This window comes from Marmota monax, unplaced genomic scaffold (assembly GCF_021218885.2).
Source record: "Marmota monax isolate L192 unplaced genomic scaffold, Marmota_monax_Labrador192_F-V1.1 WCK01_AAM20220418_F8-fsc00052, whole genome shotgun sequence".
NCBI lineage: Eukaryota > Metazoa > Chordata > Mammalia > Rodentia > Sciuridae > Marmota > Marmota monax.
Genome location: NW_026693473.1, coordinates 7579295 through 7593536, shown reverse-complemented (window position 1 = coordinate 7593536; position 14242 = coordinate 7579295). Strand labels below are relative to the sequence as shown.

Sequence of the window (14242 nt, the reverse complement as noted above, 5' to 3'; positions counted from 1 at the left end):
AGCGGACAAATTCTCCTTTACCAAGGTGGTAAAGGGCGCAGAGTCTGGGCCACCAGTATGTGGTAAAAGGCGCATCGTCCGGGCTACCAGTATGTGGACGCTAGGGTGCCAGCCTGTCTTCCAGTAGGAAGGGAAGGGACAGCAAGGAGCCCTTGAGTAAGGCTTCTTGACCGACTGCAGAGAGTGTTAGTGTTACAGTAGGATGTGCACATCCACATCCTAGTAGGAGGGGGCATCTTCACTACACACACACGCGGCTTCCGGTGGAGGCTGACCCTTACTTAGCCACTCTTATCTCCTGCCTCAGGTGTTTTTGCTCCGTCACTTCACCCCCGAGGGCCTCCGTGAAAGCGGAACTACTGTGTCAGCGGTCAGGGTTTCGGGGAGAAGTCGTGATCGGATTGACAAGAGAAAGAGCAGGAGGCGGGACTTCCGTCCTGCTGTTCCGTCAGCTGCCTTCCACGGGCGTCTCCCCGCAACCTTCTCAACTTCCCTTGTCGGTGACTGTGAGCCTGGAAGAAATCCGACGGAACAGGCACGGGGGAGCGTGAGGTGCTGGTGAGAACCCTCTGTGTGCATATGTTTGCGGCTCTGTTTGAGAGGAGAGACTGGGGGTCTGGGACTGCGAGAGACTGACTGGGGAGTGGGTCAGTGAAAGCGAGGGGTGTGTGAAACGGGCTGTGAGGCTACCGTGGCCGAGGGATAGTGACAGCGAGGGGACTATGACTCAGGGTTACTCTTTGCGAGGAGTCTGTGACCTAGGAGCAGTGAATGCGAAGGACTCTGACCTCGAAGAACACCAGGCAGTGACTGCAAGGGGACCGTGACCACCGGGCAGTGACTCTCAAGGAGACTCTGATCTATGGATAGTGACTGATAGTGACTGACCGAAGGGAACATGAAGCAGCAACTGCGAGGGCACCCTGAACAAGGAGCAGTCACTTTGAGGGATTGACTTGGAGAAGAGGGTGAGACCAGTAATTGGGGATGGTATTGTAGGGTTGTGGCACAGTTGATATAGCGTGTGACCGAAAGACTGTGACCAGACAGAGGTCGTTAGTGGAAAGCACACTCGTCTGGGACTTATCAGACACACCTGAGTTTAATTTTATGACCAAACTTTTTGTGGTTGGGAAACCTATCTCACCACTGTTAGTTTCTTCATCAGTGAATGGGAAGTTTAGATATACATTAATGTCTCCCAAACTGTGAGTTCCATCCAGTTAACGGGCTGTGAATTCATTGGAATAGGGGCTGGGGCTGTAGCTCAGTGGTAGAGCACTTGCCTTGCATGCGTGAGACTCTGGGTTCGAACCCCAGCACCACATAAAAATAAACAACTAAAAATAAAGATGTTGTGTTCATCTACAGCTAAAAAAATTTTTTTTAAATGGAATAAGAGAAATTTTAAGTATATTTACATAGTAAGGATATCATTTCATGAAATGTGTTTCACTTAAGTGTATATGAGATTATGATGTAAAATGTATTTTCTACATCATAAAGTGTTTGAAGTAAACGGGGCGGGGTGCAGGCCTGTAATCCCAGCAGTTCTGGCCAGAGGATCTTGAGTTCAAAACCAGCCTCGGCAATGGTGAGGCGCTAAGCAATTCAGAGAGATCTTGTCTCTAAATAAAATACAAAATAGGGCTGGGGATGTGAACCCAGTCCCTGGGTTCAATCCCCAATACAAAAAAAAACAAAACAAAAATGTGTGAAGTAAAGTGTAGTAAAACGTTTGAGAAACGTTGAATCAGGTTATTTCTAAGTTTTCTTCAGAACTAAAATGTAATAATTCTATAATAATTCTATGATTAGGGGCTTGTTTGAAAGTACAGAGATGCAGTTTGGAAAATGGGATCTGTGGTTGGGACACACGCTTTATTTGATTGAACTGTCTGGAGGTTTCCTGAATGTAATTGAGATGACTAGTTATGACTAAAGGCTGAAATTTGGGATCTTAGTTGGGAACTAGAAGTTTTATTGAAATAAGGACAGTGACATTTATTGAAGCAGTGAATATTTAGATGTTTGTGGTAAGAGAAACTGCTAGGAATAGACATTGAGGAAAGGGAAGTTTTGAGGGTAGAAGTAAGGCTTGGGAAGGAAACTGAAAATAGGGATGAAAAACATTCTGCCAAGAATAAAATGGAGGTAGGGAGGTATGACCTTCAAATCTTATTCAATCTTGATATTTAGTGATTCTGCAAGTACATAGAGTTGCTAGTAAAAAGAAATTGAGAATGGGATTTGGTGCAGTAATGATGGCAAACAGATGATGAACATCATGGGAAAAAAGGTAGACAAAAGGATGAGTAGTGTCAGCAGTGGTGACTAGAGTGCCATATGGGAGGCTCTTTAATGCATTTAGCTATCCAATTTGATGATTTATGTACTGGAGGCTAAGCCTAACATACTGGGAATGGTGTTATACTGTAGGTAATTCAAATGATGTTTCAGTTCCACTGAAACATTTTCTACTCATTATCTTTCAAGAGGGCTGTTTGTGATGTGGATGAAATTAACTGAGTATTGTTAACAACACTTAGGCTTAGGGACTGCATTACTCTCTTTGAGATCCTTTGTGTTGCCTGAATGGAATGATTCTTTTTGACCTATTCTGCTTTGTGCTCTCTCTTCGGAAAACCAATATGGTAGGGCTGGGGATGTAACTCAGTGGGAGAGTGCTTGCGTAGCACATGTGAGGCACTGGGTTCAATCCTCAGCAGTACCACATAAAAATAAATAAGTAAAATAAAAGCATTCTTTCCATCTACAACAATAACAAAATATAAAAATAAAAAACCCCCAATATGATAGCTTGATTTATGAGAAAATGGACTTTGTTTTCCCCTCAGCATACAATTTCTCTTTGCTTAAATAGGTGGGGTTTTATTTTTCTTGGGGAGTTCCTCTTTGGATATGTGATCCTTTAAGGAGAATGGTTTATTCCAATAGAGCCTTGGATTCAGAAGTCCCAGGTTACTTTATCTGATGTCAATATTGACTCATTTTGGGAGTATGAAAAGTTTTATTGCAATTTCTCTTGTTTTAGTTTTCCTAAATAATTGAATTATAAATTATATTATCTCCAAACCAGATTTGTAGGTAGGTACTTTTTTAAAAACAGTCTTTTTCCTCCTTTCTTTTTGTAATCACAAGTTGAAGTTGAAAGTTGTGTTAATTTGAGACTTTTTGTGTTTGAACTAGGATGACTGCCAATGAGCTAAGGGAACCCATGGATCTACTAGGCTGTTGTATCACATGCGCAAGTATTTGCAAACCAGTTTGAAGTGAGGGCTGCTAAAAATAGTGACATTGGTCTTTGCTCTATACTAGAGAACATAATAAGTGTGTGACTCTTAACAGAAAAGAGTTTTTTTTTTTTTTTAAATTTGTGGAGTTCCATCAGATGTAACTAATATAGATGTGATTATGTTGCTTACTTTTTGGTCCTAGAACAGGGGTCTTAATCTTTTTTGTCATGACTCCTTTGGCAGTATGGTGAAACCTGTGGAATCTTTTGAAATGGGATCTTGCTGTGTTGCCCAGGCTATTCTTGAACTCATGGTCCTCCTTCCTCTGCCTCCTGAGCAGCTGGAATTACGGTCAAGGGCCACTATACCTGGCTTGGAATGATGTTTTTATATGCAACAAAACAAAATAAAACAAAACAAAAACTCATAGAATTATGAGAAAAGCCAATTGAAATAGGTATCAAAATATTTTTAAGTGTATGATATAGCACTATATGTGTTTTTTATTAATACAGTAAATAATGCTTATTGTCTATCAGTAGGTCTTATAACTACAGTAATTTAAAAATGGTTTTGGGTATAAATACTGTTTAAAGAGAATTTGTAGCAAGTATAAGAAATTGGGCTGGGGTTATAGCTCAATGGTAGAGCACTTGTGAGGCACTGGATTCAATCCTCAGTGCCACATAAAAAACAAATAAAAAGAAAAGGTATTGTGTCCATCTACAACTAAATTTTTTAAAAAAGAAATTATCCATGATTTCTATTGGTGGCAGTCTGTTTATCTACTAAGTTTATTATTAACATTTGTGGCTTATGCTTATTGTTCATAACTGAAAGAAATGGTGATTTGATCAGAAGTTAGTGAAAATAGATATGTAACTTTTTTGGATCCAAATTCACAGACTTCCTGAATTCTATCATAGACACTGCCTTAGAGACATACGTTTCCTAATCTGCTCTAGGAAGAGCACACAGGTTTTACTCACTAAATCTTCTGATAGAATAGTGGCAGGATAAGATTGTTGAACTATTAAGAACTGGTACAAATGTCCCTTGGTATTTCTAGGATAGTCTCTTTCCTAAAATATGTGGCCAGTTCCAAGCATAAATTTTATTTTGTTGTATGGCTAAACCAGGGTCTTGCACAGAATAGTGATCGTTCTATGTTTGTTGAATAAGTGTTTCTCTGGAGAAATTAGAGTGAAGAGATCAAGTTCAAAGCTCAAATCTTAGATGTAGCAATTTATGGGCCTCAGATATTGAACAGTAATATTGAACTTTAGCTTAAAACTAATCTGTTAGTGTAGGTGATGTGAAATTCACCTTTTTTATTTAGGTGAATTTTTTTTTTATTTAGAAGTTCTCCAATCAAGCATTCTTTTGATTTATTCTATATAGTGTGATGATATATACAGGCTAGTTACCTAAACTACAGTAGTCCTAAATCAGAAAATTATTTCTTGAAATAAACCCATTATTACCACCATTTCCACTTTAGATTACACAGATCTAGGAAAATTTGTCACCAAATTATTAAAACTCATTCTGTCTTCATCTAGAATGGGAGTTGCAGATTTCTTTGGTAAAGGGCTGGATAGCAAACGTTTTAGATATTGCAGGTCATATAGTCTCGTTGCAGTTACTTAGTTCTGTTGTAGCACAGAAGCAGCCAGGGACAATATATCAGTGAATGAGCCTGCTGTTTTCCAGTAAAATTTCAGTAAAAATTTCAAAAACCGGCAATGGGCCATCTTTGGCCTGCCAAATATAGTTTGCTAACCCCTGATCCAGGAGTTCTGCTGGTTCTTGAAACCCATTCCTTCCTATTTTGGGTTAGCCATATCCTCCTTCAAGCTTCAAAGGACTTCCTATAGGGGGGGTGATACCATTGTACTGTTACCTGCTGAAAGGTCTGAACATACAGCATGACATGATTAATGAATGCCAAGAGTATTAGATGTACCTCTTGGAATTTATAGAACTTGCCTTTTTAAGCGCCACCATGGTAGAAGTAGGTAAATATCCCACATAAGAAATAAGCTTGCTTACTTAGCCTTGGAACTGGGCATTGGTATGCCAGCAGAAAAATGCTGAGTATGGAGTTTCACTGAAGAAAATAAGGTTAAGTCCAGAAATGGGGGAAATAGGAACAGAATGCTAAGTTTGAATCAGATTTTTGAAACATAGGAGCCTATAATTACAACTTGCTATCATTGAGGTAGTTACATAGTTTAGGAAACTGAGTTGACCTTCTGTTTTGCCCTGGGCTGCTTGCCATGTCTAAAAGGAATTAGAATGAAGGGGATTAGGTTGGAGTCCATAAAAGTGTCATCATTAAGACAGACATGGGGCTGGGGCTGTAGCTCAGTGCAGAGTGCTTGCCTAGCATGTGTGAGGTACTGGGTTTGATTCTTAGCACCATATAAAAATAAGTAAAATAAAAGCATGCCATCTATCTACAACTATCAAAAAATTATTTAAAAAAAAGACATGTGCACATTAGCCCCCAGATTTCATCTTCTTCAAGAATTGATATTGAAAAAATACTTGACTAGATCTGTCCTTGGTGTCTTCTCACTACTATTCTGTTCTCTCCACAAACATATTTTCCACTTCTCTAGCAAAGTTAATGCATCCAAGCAGGCATTTATTAGAACAAAGAAGAACAAGGGGAGCAGTGTGTACTAGGAGATGAGTCAGCAGAAATTATGCCAGATTTTATGAATCTGAGTAAAAAAAAAATCAGTACACTGCATTTTGAATCCTGAGAGAACTTTGGAGACCCTGAAGTACTCATAGGCTGCATGAGGGTGGTGGTGGAAGGCAGGTGAGCATGTAATGTCCATATTTAGAATCTGTTCTCACATGGAGAATTTCAGTGACTAAGATACAGTGACTTATCTAGAGACTGAATGGGTAGCAGTGTTGGATGATGCCTTACAAATGCTGCATTCTGGCTGTCAGCGCCCCCTTCAGCCTTCTCTTGTTATACATCTTTTGACAAATCTTTCTGTAAGGAAAAAGGAAATTTTGGCCTACCTTTGTAGAGCTCATGAAGGAGATTCTCTATTTATGTCTGACTGCTTTTCTTTTTCTTTTTTTATATTTATTTTTTAGTTATAGGTGGACACAATATTTTTATGTGGTGCTGAGGACCAAACCCAGTGCCTCACGCATGCTAGACAAGTATTCTACCTCTGAGCCACAACCCTAGCCCACTGACTGCTTTTCTTTCTGATTCATCCCCATTTAATTTATGTGGGTGCTATGACTGAAAGCCAGGATCCATCTGCAGGGCATTAGATGACCTGTATTGGCTCTGAAAAGGTGCCATCATTTTCCAATCCTGTCTCCCACTGGACAAAGAAAGATATTAAGGCAGTCTCTGTGTGTATACATATTCTTTTCCTCTTGAATATAGAAATTTATAGTCACCTCCTTTTCCAGGGCTATCACTGCATCTTTCCTTGAATGGTATTGGTTGATTACAAAAGGTGCAGTTATCATAAACAGTCTGAGAAATGTTGTTCCTATTTGTTGGAAATATTTAAATGGTTACTGGGCAATTGTGAATGTTGTAAAGATGATGTTATTTTAGGTACTGTTAAATTTCAGTATAATGACTTAAAAAGCTGTTAAGACATTATGATATGCACCCTCCAACATAGTGTTGGTGGTTGATTAGGGCCATGAGTCCAAGCATTAACTACCTCTTGGGGATCCTGTGGGAAGCAACTGCAGCCGCCATCTCTTTCATCTCTTCTGAGACAGGAGCCAGGGCCAGACAGGATCTCCCTAAGCTACCCAGGCTGGCCTCTCAAGCAGCTGGGATTACAGGTTTTACACATCTGTAAGTAGACCTCTTGGAAACTCTGTTGGCCAACCCAATGGTGTCCTCTACTACCATGTCTCTAGAATTTCACTATGAAACAAAGTGTGTGGTTTTCACCTACTTGGGACTCTCTCAGGAGAAGCTTTAAGAACAACATCTTCTCTCACCCCAAGGGGCTCAACTAGATAAAGTTTCACAATCTCTGGACCCAGAAGTATTTAAAAAAAATTATTTTTTGTAGTTGTAGATGGACAGAATGCCGCTATTTTGTTTGTTTATTTTTATGTGCTGCTGAAGATCGAACCTAGTGCCTCACTCATGCTAGGCAAGTGCTCTGCCACTGAGCTATAGCCCCAGCCCCATGGACCCAGAAGTATTTTTAAAAGTCAAATCTGAAATTGAAGAAAAGCTAAAATCTCTGGACAAAGAAATTTGTGAAGTCTTCACCAGCACAGGCTTTGACCATCACATTTCTTCAGTGTTTAGCCCTGCTGACCCAGAAAGCTCAATAGAGAGGACTGCTTGGTCCATTTTGGAGAAAGCATTGCAGGAACTGAGAGAACCTCTGCATAAAGCATTGCAAATCCTCCTCAGCCAGTGAGTTACCTTTGCTGAGTGGAAATTTGCTTTCTAAGTAGTCTTCAATCTCATGCTGTGCTGGATTGTGTGAGTTTTGTTTTAGATGAACAGTGTCATTTCTTTTCTCACTTTTCTTTACTGTTTTTTCTTGTGCTTTCCCAAAGCATCTCTGTGTTTTGAATCGACAACTTTGCCTCTAAGAAGTAATTTAACTGTTCCAACAAAGATTTAATGCTTTGTATTATTTGTTGAGATATCAGATTTCAACAGATGCATTTAACTGTGGTGTAAACACAAGCTATTGCACTTGTCCTGACCACTTTTTACTATGGTTCTTTCTAATTGGCCAACATAGATAATGGCTGGGGTTTTATGCATTGTAATGTGTTAACATTATATTTTAGATATCTGTATATAAGATTATATCTACATCCCAGATATTGCTAAACTTTCAGGTTGCACATCTGTCCATGGAATATTTCACATTCTTATAGTGGACTTCCCTCCTATATATGGATCTTACCATATATATATATATATATATATATATATATATATATATATATATATATATATATTTTTTTTTTTTTAGTATTTATTTTTTAGTTTTCAGTAGACACAACATCTTTGTTTGTATGTGGTGCTGAGGATTGAACCCGGGCCGCACTCATGCCAGGCGAGCTCACTACCGCTTGAGCCACATCCCCAGCCCCATGGATCTTACCATATTTTAAAAAAAGTTTTTTTATAGTTGCAGATGGACAGAATGCCTTTTTTTGTTTATTTTATTTATTTTTAAATATTTTATTTTTAGTTGCCTATGGATCTTTATTTTATTTATTTATTTACATGCGGTGCTGAGAATTGAACCCAGTTCACTGAGCCCTTATTTGTTTATTTTTATGTGGTGCTGAGGATCCAATCCAGTGCCTCATGCATGCTAGGCAAGAGCTCTGCCACTGAGCTTCTGCCACTGAGCTACAGCCCCAGCCCTGGATCTGACCATATTAAACTAATTAAAATGAAAGTATATTAAAATTAAAAAATATTATGATGTGCTAATTATACCTAGAATATCCTTATCCTCTCAAGTACCTTTTCTCTATACTGGGTCAGTAGCAAAGTTGATGTGTCTAGGTGGCATCTATTGGAACATGAAGGAAACTGGAGAGTAATTTTTACATTATTTTAAATAATTATTAAATTTTTACATTATTTTAGTAATTTTTACATTATTTTAAATTATTATTAAATAATTTCACAAGCTGTGGTGGTACATAAAAGTTAGTAGATATGAGTGAACCGATGGTTGATCTAAGAGGGCCATTGAGAAAAGGGAAAAAAAAAAAACCTTGAGAGACCTAAAAAGTCAAATTTTAAGCATTACTAGTCTAGAGGAAAGGTATGAGGATTAATCTTTTTAATTTCTGAATTCTTTTAGGGTTATTGATATAAAATGTATATGATATGGTGTTTTCTTCCTCTTCAGCATATCCTAAGATATAGAAATGTTTATACTAAAACCCAGAAAGCATTAGATATATTTTTAAACTTAAAGAATATATAAAACATATATTCAAAATTAAAAGTCTTAAGACTTCAATTTGAAAAGTATAATGTAAAGTATAAAATAAAACACAAAAGTTATCTTTAGAAAAATAGAAGAACTAGGGCTAGGGATATAACTCAGAGGTAGAGAGCCTGTCTAGAAAAATAAAAGTAATAGGGCTGGGGCTGGGACTGGGGCTGGGGCTGGGGCTCAGTAGTAGTGCACTTGGCCTGGCACATGTGCGGCACTGAGTTTGATTCTCAGCACCATGTATAAATAAATAAAATAAAGGTCTATCAACAACTAAAAAAAAAAAACACACACACACACACAAAAAAAAAAACCCCAAAAAATAGTAGTATATGTAAGCAGATAACAAATAGAATAAACAGATAAGAAATAGTGGAAACAGATGAAGCAAAATACTTTTTCAAAAATTCATAGCAGCTTTCTGTTACTACATTGATTCAGTTAAACAATGGGCAGTTACTGTACACTAGGGCTCATTACTAGGTACTGCATGTTTGAATTATGATTTTTTTTGTTCCAAGTGGTAAAAACAAACAAACAGCTTAATAGGTTTAAGCAAGAGGAGAATATATTGATTGGCATAATCAAACAGTTCTTGATCTGGTTTATCATCAGCAGCTCTGTTTTCTTTGTGTTGCTTGACTCCAGAAAGGCTTTCCTTCTAGTTACAGAAGGGTCATTAGGTAGTTACAGAATGGTTCCTAGAGCCACATCCCCAGGTTTAAATACACAAAGAAAGAACTGATAATCTTTGTCCAGGCATTTCCTGAGATTTGCTCTGATTGGATTTACTTAGGTCACTTACCACAGCCCTTCCCCCGCCACCCTCACACCCTGGTTTTCTGTGGTCAGGGAGTGTGATGTGGTCATTGGTTTAGGTTTGGCACATTCTGCCATTAGGGCTGAGGATGAAGCCACACTGAACAGATGAGTTTCCAGATGACAAGGTGGTCTTTTCAGATTAGGGTTATTATAAGAGTTTATAGTCTAATTTCTCATTTGATTCTTACCATATTTCAGAAGGTAAGTACATTTTACCAGAACCTTTCTTAGTCACATGAAGAAATTCCTAGCATTAAGGGATTTACCTTAACCTACAGTTAAGGAACCAGGGGGACCTGGAATTAAATCTCAGTTCATATGTTGTGATTCCTGGTGTAAGCGGCATCTCCACTTTTCTACTCTGGATTAAACCAAAACAATCCCCTGGAGTGCCTAAGTACTCTGCCAGTGATATGCTTAGAAGGGAGGCCAGTTTTATGAAAAGTGAAATTAAATTCCTCTCTAACATAGTGTGTCCTGGTCAACGTGCAATAAGTGATCATGACTAAGTGAATCTGTGATTGTATTATATAATGGGCCGTAGAGTGTTGTAGTTAAGAGCACAGACTCTCTGGTCAAAATTTCTGAGTTCAAGTACTGGGCTGGCCACCTTTGTTTTACAAGTAAAGTTTTATTGGAATATAGAAAAAAAATCCATTTTTGCTGTGTGGTAGGTGTGTGAATGATTTCAGTCAAGTCATTTAATCTAGCTGTGCTTCAGTTTCCTCATGTATAAAATAAAGATAATAGCATTATCTACCTTGTAGGATTGTTGTGAGAATTAAGTTATTTAAGAAGGGAGGCCAGTTTTGAGAATTAAGTTGTGAGAATTAAGTTAATTAAGTTATTTAAAACTTATTGACATAGGAAGTACTCTGAGTGTTAGTTATATAACTATAATAATAATAAATTATTATTTTAATTAATATAAATATAGGTATATTTACATAAAATAATAACAACAACCAGTATTATTTTGCAGTACCAGGGATTGAAATCACATATACTCTACCACTGAGCTACATCCCCAACCCTTTGTATTTTTTATTCTGAGACAGGATCTTGTTATGTTGCCCAGACTGGCCTGGAACTTGCAATTTTCCTGCCTTGGCCTCCTGAATACCTGGGATTGCAGGCCTGCACCATTGTTCCTAGCTAGTTATAATTATTATAATCACTATTATCATTATAATCTTTGGGGCTGTCATGTAGAAATGTGGAGTGGATGTTTGCATTGTGAAATGGATTTATATCCTATTGAATACCATAACTATTAAGAATTCTAAATACAATCTGTATTCTATTTTCTGGAGATAATCTCTTTCTTTGTATTTTACATAAAGAATATTAAGGGTGGATCTCAATGAAGAGAGAGGCTTCTAGTGATATGTCATATTGGAATATGGGAACATATGTCTGTCTTGATCAGCATTTTCAGGAGTACCTTGGATATAGACATAAAAGCCATGTTTATTTTTTCATATTTATAGTTTCTATAACTTGTGATAAATAGCTAATATAATAGATGTCATTCAAGATTTGAAATTATCTCAACAGATTAGAACAAACAGACCAACCAATATTAACTTCACAGTATTGTGACCAACAAAATCAACTTTAAAAAAGGAATAAATGTATAATCTTCAGGCAAATAAGTATATAGATCCAGGATAGTGGAAGTCTAGCTTGGGAAGTTCATATGAAAAAGGCTTAGAGGTTTTAAATAACAATATACTTAAACACCAGTGATTTCTCAGAATGCTACTGTAATCTTGAACTTCATTGATGGGTGTCCAGGAATAAATACCTCACTATGGCCTCCATTTAGTGGGTAGGTCAAAATAGATGACACAAAGTCCTAGCACTTAATTGTTTACAGATTCTTCCTCCTTTTTTTAAAGAGTATTATTGTAGAATAAATATTTATACTTAGTGTGCATATTATTTGTTCATTCAACAAACATTTTAGCACTCATTATTTACAAGGAATAATGGGACTGGAAACATAGCCACGATCCCTGTTTCAGAGAATCTCTCTGACAGAGCTCACATAATTACAAGAATTTTGTTTTGGTTACCAAGATCATAAAAAAATGATCTACATATTGGAAATTAGCAGCATTGGAAAATGATGGTTGAAGAATCACAGAAATGACAGAAAGCATAACATAGTTTTAAAACCCAGCTTTACAGAACTTGGTCAGGCCAGAGTTCCAGAGTTGTCAAGAAAAGTTAATAGCTAATGAAAGGAGAGCATGGAAAATTTTTAGAAGTATTTCCATCTAAATTGTTGAAGTAACAAAGTTTTGCTCTTAAAGAAGTTTGAATGATCTCAATCTAAAGCCAGTCATTCCTCATAATTTGAAATTATTTTAGTTTTTCTTTTGCTTGTTTGTTGTTGTTGCTGTTTTGTGGTGCTGGAGATCAAACCCAGGGCCTCATACATTCAGTGCTCTACCACTGAGCCATATTACCAGCCCATACTTCAGGTTTTGACATGTTATATTCAGAAGAGAAAGTCTTGTTCTACTTTGTTGAGCCTCCTTTAGGCCAATGAGAAATCATTGATTTCACTTCTGGGAATATGGGCATACTATGTGTTTGGAAGTGGTTGAGAGATGGTGAGGGAATTTTGAGGAGCAGTTATAGGAAATGTTTAGCCATGGAAAGGGGAGACTTAAGGAACATGAGTTATGTTTTCATGTATTTGAAAAGCTACAATAAAGTATACTTTTTCTTTATTGAAGAAATAAAGGGACAGTACTAGCCCTTTAAGTTGAAGCCTCCCACCTTAGAAAGCAGATTTTATCTAATTGAGAAGAATTAACTTTTTTTTTAGTTGTTGCACTGACACAATATTAGTTCATTTATCAAAATGAATTCCTTATGAGATAGTAACCTTCCTATTCCTGAAAATGTTTAAATGTTGTACTCTTTTTATTTTATTTTATTCTTTTTGTGCTGGAGATCGAATCCAAGGCCTTGTGTAATTAAAAAAAAATCTGAAGTAGTATATCTGATAGCTTTTAGAAATACTGGTGATAACTATGCCCACCCACTTTTCAGGTTTGAAGCACATCGCTGTTTTCTTTCTTGTCCATCTGTCATGATGATATAATTATCTAAAAAATTTTAAAAATCACTATTCTAGCAAGAACTCTTCTGGAGTCTGATGTTAAATTATGATGAAGAAACATTACTACCTCTACTATTAGCACTTATATAGCACCTGTATGCCCAAACACTTTAAAATTACTGAAATTCTCTTAATGTTTGTTTGTTTTTGTTACCAGGGATTAAACCCAGAGTTTAATTAAACTCAACCACTAAGCCACATCCCTAGCTCTTTTTTTGTATTTTATTTAGAGATAGGGTTCTCACTAAGCTGCTTAGGGCCTTACTAAATTGCTAGGACTGGCTTTGAACTTGTGATCATGTTGAGAGAACAGAACATTTTCTACAATGGTTCAGCTATAGTTTCAGGAGTTCTCCTTTAACTTCTAAGACATTTGTCCAGTTCTTAACGTTTTTTGTTTTCTATAATTTCTCAGATTTAGTACTGACTCAGACTCTATCAGTAGGTTCTTTCAACAGATCATTGTAAAATATTTTCTATTCAAACATTTGCTTATAAAATCAAGCAGTACAACTGTAGGTTTATAGGACCGGGTGGATACTCATACTGAATTAGGCGTGAATTGGCATCACTGTATGTTACTACAGGTGTTAGTTTGTTAAAGTCTTATCAAGAAAGTGAGAAAATTTTCCTACATATTTTTCCTTGTCTTGGGCATTTTCTGTAGCAGAAAGCTATCTCTAGTGAACACCTTTGCCTGAGTGTCTTGGCATGCCAAAATGCAGGGCCTCCTGGGGTAACCCAGTCCCTTTTCATAAAACTCCTATTCCTTATAAGATGTTGTTATTGTGTTTAGTTAAAGTCTTCTGTCTGCATCTTCCAATAAGGCGATTTTCTGTTGTCTAGACTCTTACTGCCCTAACCAACATGACAAACATTCAGATATTTAGAGAGAGTTATCAGGTATCTCTAGTATAATGTAGTATAGTGTGGATAATTATACATTAGTGTTTTCTGAAGCCCACTGATTGAATTTCATTCCTGCCTGGACCTTCGATAGCTGTGTGACCTTCTGTCCCTCAGTTTCCTTATCT

At 37.2% G+C, this 14242-nt stretch overlaps 1 protein-coding gene across 2 annotated transcripts in view; it reads left to right on the top strand.

The window, feature by feature from the left end:
• Window positions 1-355: 355 nt before the first annotated feature.
• Window positions 356-14242, top strand: part of Pcyt1a (phosphate cytidylyltransferase 1A, choline) — a 52139-nt gene continuing 38252 nt past the window's right edge. Inside the window, exon 1 of one of the 2 annotated variants that reach the window (XM_046457873.2) lies at window positions 356-552. The gene's annotated coding sequence lies outside the window, so the exon portion shown is untranslated. Of the gene's footprint in view, window positions 559-14242 lie in introns of both variants that reach the window. The other variant, XM_046457872.2, reaches the window with a different exon arrangement.